Genomic DNA, 5,738 nt, shown 5'->3' on the forward strand with positions numbered 1-5,738 from the left:
TACCAATTTGCTTTCATTTACTTTGAGGTGGCTATTGAGTAGGCTAAAGGCTGAGGTCCCTCTGGATTTAGAAATGTACAACAGACTGCGTTGTTCCCTCTCCTTTGTAGTACTTTAGTAGCCTTGGAAGGCAGCTCTCTATCCACAATGGAAAAACAAATATTTCAGTACGTAAGCTTGTGAAAATTTTAGTTTCGTGAAATAATTCTATTCAAGGTCTTCCTTATGAGAGGAAAGAAATACATTTTCAGTGAAATGTTTTTATAAATCATTTCTCTAGTCTCGTTAAGAAACAAAATGGAAGTTCCATTAAAAAAGTGTTTCCTCTTAGTATGAAAGGTTACTGTAGGCAATACTGTAATAAAAAAAAAAAAAAACTCCTAATGAGAGTTGATTATCCCAGTAAATAGTCAAGTACCAAAATACCCCAATTGCCAAATTCTTATTTCTTTTGTTTTCTTGCAATAAAACTGATACAGTAGCTGAACGGAAGTATAGATCAAAATTAATTGTTTTGAAAGATTACCCAGACACTTTCTAGTATAGAGGTCACAACTCATAAAAAGAACGTGTTCAAAATATGTTTTCTGTACTCAACTTGACAATTTGTCTTATGTCCTTATCTTTGAGAATACAGTTTTAAAGAAAGCAAGGCCTTTACTATTTGTTCTGTCCTCAGTTTTATTCTGCTCAATATTTTTATTAATGCCCTGGATGTAGACAGCAATGGTGTGCTAATCTAATAAACTTGGTCAGGGGTTGTGGGGAGGACCACCCTGGCTGCCCTGTCAAGATAAGCAGAGATTGTTAATATATTGGAGGGTAGAGCCAGAGTCCAATAAGGATCACCATATCAGATGGGAGTCATTTCTTATCAGCAGGCATGTGCCTTAGTTGTCTGTAGGTACAGAGTATATCTACAATGCTGTGTGGCTGCCAATGTAGTTGTTGTGAGTCTTAGGCTAGCATGGTACCAGAAAAAAGAAGGTCTTAGCTCCAATATATGCTGAGTCTATCACAGAGTTATCTGGATGACAGAGCTTAGTTCTGGATCCAACTCTTGAACAGGGACTCAAACTAAAGCAACTTCAGAAGAGGACAAGCAAGATGGTGAAGGTGTCAAAGCATTGTCATACAGAAAGTCATCGAGAAACAAAGAGAAGATTTATGGAAGGCATGATATGTGCCCTAATGTACTGAAATGTTGTCGTGCAATGAAAGGAAAGGCTGACTGTCATTCTAGAATGAGATTGGCTGCAAATCTATCTGAGTAAGGGTTATGAAAGAATACACCCTATTCTCACTTATCAACATGGCTAAGTTCCAAAGACCAGGTCATTTTGCAAAATCAGTGTTATGTTAAAAAGGAGGATGACCACATCAGATCACAAAATGGAAGATGACTACATAATTACATAGCTGCCAAATTACATCATTACATAACTACCAAGTTACATAACATTACATAACTGCCAAACCCTTGAGAATCATGGCCCAACCGAGCTGACACATAACCTTAAGCATCAAAACCAGCACTACTCTCACTCCACACCTCAGCATTTGTTACTGCCAGATGTACGTTGTTAATTTGCGAAATAGTCAGATAGTAGATCTTTTACCATTGTCATAAATGCAAAATGTTGGATAAGAAGATAGTTGATAAGTGAGGAGAAGGTGTAAACTATGCCGCCTAAAAAGGAAGTGGGTCTTCCATCATTGCGGAATTCTACAAAATCCTCTCCACTTGATTGTTAAAAGCCTCCTCTGCTAAGGCCAACTTTTGGTGAGCATTCACATAGGACACAAATATCTTCACTCCTTTGCCCTTTCAGAGAGGTATACCCATATACCTCTTCCCCAAACCTCCCTGTCACCAATTTCCCAGTCAAAATGCTAAGGTTTGTTTGTGCTCACTTTGGCAGCACATATACTAAAACTGGAAAAATACAGAGAAGATTATCATGGCCCCTATACAAGGATGACACACAAATTTGTAAAGAATTTCATATTTTTGAGTGTTGATATATCATGGGGTTGGTAACCAATGTCACAAAACAATATGTGTACTAATTGTTTAATGAGAAGCTAGTTTGTTCTGTAAACCTTCATCTAAAGTACAATAATAATAATAAATATTCTAAGGTTTGTGCTGTGACTCACCAATAGAGGTCTGCTAAAGACTCTAATAGTATCTCTATCTGCCACTACACTTCAAGCACCATTTGATCAGCTGGATCATATGGCCCAAGTGGCAGAGTGGCTTGCACAGCAGCCTGAACCTGTTGCAGGGCACTCTCTTTGTCTGGGTCTTACTCAAAACTAGCAGCTTTTCGAGTCATTTGATAAATATGCCAGAGTAGCACACCCAAATGAGGAATATGTTGCCTCCAGCATCCAAAGAGGACCAGGTGTTGTACCTCCTTATAGTTGTAAGAGGAGTCAGATGCAATAACATATCCTTCACTTTACAAGGAATATCTTAACATGCCCCACACCAATGGACTACCAGAAATTTCACTGAGCTGAAAGGCCCCTGAATTTTTGTGGGATTAATTTCCCACCCCCTAGCTAATGCATAAGTCCAGAGTCATTGACACCTCTTCCTCACTAAGTCCAGTCAGCACAGTATAATGAACCAGTGTGACATCTGGTGGAAGGGAAAGACAATTAAGCTCCCTGTGGATTAAATTATTACATAGGGCTGGAAAGTTGTCGTAGCTCTGAGGTAGGGAACTGAAGGTTTATTGGTGGCCTTGCCAAGCTGAAGGCAAACTGCTTCTGATGGTCCTTCAAAACAGTGGAGAAAAAGGCATTATTCAGATCAATAGCTACATACCAGGTACCAGGAGAAGTGTTAATTTGCTCAAGCAATGAAACCACATCTAGAACAACAGCTGCAATTGGAATCACCACCTGGTTAAATTTTCAATAATCCACTGTCATTTTCCAAGATTGATCTGCTTTTTGCACAGGCCAAATAGGGGAGTTGAATGCAGATTTTGTGGGAATCACCACCCCTGCATCCTTCAAGTCCTTGATGGTGGCAGTAATCTCTGCAATCCTTCCAGGAATGCAGTAATGCTTTTGTTTTACTGTTTTCCCTAGGCAAGGGCAGTTCTAATGGCTTCCACTTGCCTTTTATACCATAATAGCCTTTACTCCACTTGTCAAGAATCCAATGTGGGGGTTCTTCCAGTTGCTGAGTATATATGTTCCAATTAAATATTCTGGAAGATGGGAAATCATTACAGAATGGGTTCGGGGACCCATTGGACCTACTGTGAGACTGACAAGAGCTAAGACTCCATTAATAACCTGACCTTCATATGTCCTCCTCTCTGACTGGTGGGCCACCGTGATGCTTTGGGTCTCCTGGAATTAGTGTCACTTCAGTGCTAGTATCCAGTAATCCCCAAAGTGTCTGATTATTGCCTTTTCCCCAATGAACACCCTCAAAAAAGGCTGTAGATCACTTTGAGGAAGGCTAGGAGAAAGAATAACAGTATACGTTTTTAGCAGTGTTGTGGAGTCCTTCTTCAAGGGGACCCAGCCTCCTCTATATTCAAGGGTTGTGGGTCTGTAAACTCTCTCAAGTTTGGGAATTGATTGAAGGACCGTGACTCTCTAGTCTAGTGATTCGAGTTAGACTACTGTTCACTTGACCTAGAATTCTTCCACTGTACAGATCAAGCAAATATTTAATGGATGTCCTATATATTTCATTCCTAGAGACACCATGACTAAGTAGCCAATGACTTAAGTCCATACGATTCAGATTATTCTTGGGTTATTTGCTCAGCACACAGATTGAATAAATATGGTGAAAGGATACAACACTGACACACGCCTTTCCTGGCTTTAAACCACTTTTAACCATTGTAGTTAGATGTCTTAATTCAATTAGGGCAGTTCCCACTGTCAAATCTGACTTACATGATATAGCAATCACAACAGTCTTCAAAGATGCTGGAGCTCCTTTCACAAATTTGTTCCTCACTGTGATAGTAAAAGATGTGTCCTCTGGGTACTCCATGTGTGAGTCTGTGGGTCTAACCTGATAAATCCGTTCTAGCATGCCAATTTCCCTAAAACTTTGGGTACCTTCTTCTACAGTATACCAAGGCAGGTATGGTATTTCAGCTTGATTTAGTGTAGGCCACCATGTAATCCATGCTTCAGCAACCCAACCAAATAAACTACTAGACCCTTTCTTAACCTCTCGAGCTGAAACACTGAATGGAAAAATCTGTGCTTAGTGGGTCCATATCAATAAACTCAGACTGATCCATCTTTATGTCCCTTGCACCATTACCTCACACCTGTAATAGCCATTCCCACACATATTTCCCAGGTTTCTGCTTGTACGTATTAGAAAAGTCAAGCAGTTCTTTTGGAGTGTAGCTTACCTGCTCCCGATTCACACTTTGTACTTCACCTTTGGTGCTCACTTAAGTCTAGTTATAGTTCTAGGAGCCAAAATTGGTGGTGGGGATGTGTTTTGAGAACATTCAGCATTGTCTTGTAAGGCATCTACATCAGATGACAACCCAGGCAATGACTTAGACAAAGGCTCTTTAGACATGGCTGGGTTAATCTCATTAGATGGGGGTGAAGGGGCTAATGATTTTACTGGGTAGGATGGCTTAGCAGATAAACATGGAGTAATCTCTTCAGATGAAAGTGAGTTATTAAACAGAATTTAGGGACTCAGTGTCTCCAGCTTCCTGATTATCTGCCCATGTGTCCCCATCCCAAGTTTCAGGATTCCATTTCTTTCCAATCGATGCCCTCATTTTACTTCAGACACCACTTGAGGTTGGGAATTGAGTTGGCATTGTATTTCAGCCACTCTCACAATAAGACTCTGGGTTTGGTTTTTGGCAATATCAACTCTGTTACTACAAAAAAAAAAAAGCCTTTCTTTCAAGGCACAAGTGGGAACTTTAGGGTCATTTGTGCAGCACCTGAGCTTTGACTCTGAAGACCTGAGCTCATCTCTTTCTTTCACCAGTTTGGTTAGTGAAAGTATAATCAACCAACCAGCTTCCTTATAATTTTCATTAGACAAAATTATAGTAAGGTATGAAACATACAATCACCCAGAGCCTCACCTTTCATCAGTACCTGATCTATTGGTGGTGATATTTTGCACATTTCTATTGCCACCTCATGCTATGGATTAGCAGTGCCCACTTTACTACTGAAAGCAGAGTCATCAACATCTTTAAGACTAAACAGACTTGAGAACCAATTTAGAAAACTCACTCTTAAAATTTTGTTTCTCTAGAACCACATTCAGTACCAAATGTCTTAGGCTGGGTTCTCTGGAGAGGCAAAACCAGTAAAGTTTATAAATACATATATAGAGAGAGATTTATATCAAGGAAATGGCTCACACAATTGTAAAGGCTGGAACGTCCCATTGGTCGGTTGGGATAGAGGCTTCTCCTGATTCACATAGTTGCAGAGGCTGGTGAATCCAAGACTGGCAGGTCAGACAGAGGGCTCTTGCTCAGAGGCTGCAAAAATCGAAAAATCCCAAGATCAGCAGGCAAGATAACAGGTAGGCTGCTAGATCAAGTCCCAAGAACCAGAAGTCAGATGAACAGGAGCCAGCTACAGGATGCAGAACAAGCAAAAGCCCAAAAGCCTTGCCACAGTGTCCACTTATATTTGATGCAGGACACACCCCCAAGGAAATTTCTTTTCAACTGATTGGCTACTCACTGCAGATTTCA

General features: G+C 40.3%; 1 non-coding gene across 1 annotated transcript; it reads left to right on the forward strand.

Moving 5' to 3' along the window:
* The first annotated feature begins 1,906 nt into the window (after positions 1-1,906).
* Positions 1,907-2,013, forward strand: LOC126082308 (U6 spliceosomal RNA). Its single transcript, XR_007518545.1, has one exon. It is a non-coding gene; the product is annotated as a U6 spliceosomal RNA (small nuclear RNA).
* Positions 2,014-5,738: the final 3,725 nt, after the last annotated feature.

Source organism: Elephas maximus, chromosome 8 (genome assembly GCF_024166365.1).
Source record: "Elephas maximus indicus isolate mEleMax1 chromosome 8, mEleMax1 primary haplotype, whole genome shotgun sequence".
Taxonomy (NCBI): Eukaryota; Metazoa; Chordata; class Mammalia; order Proboscidea; family Elephantidae; genus Elephas; species Elephas maximus.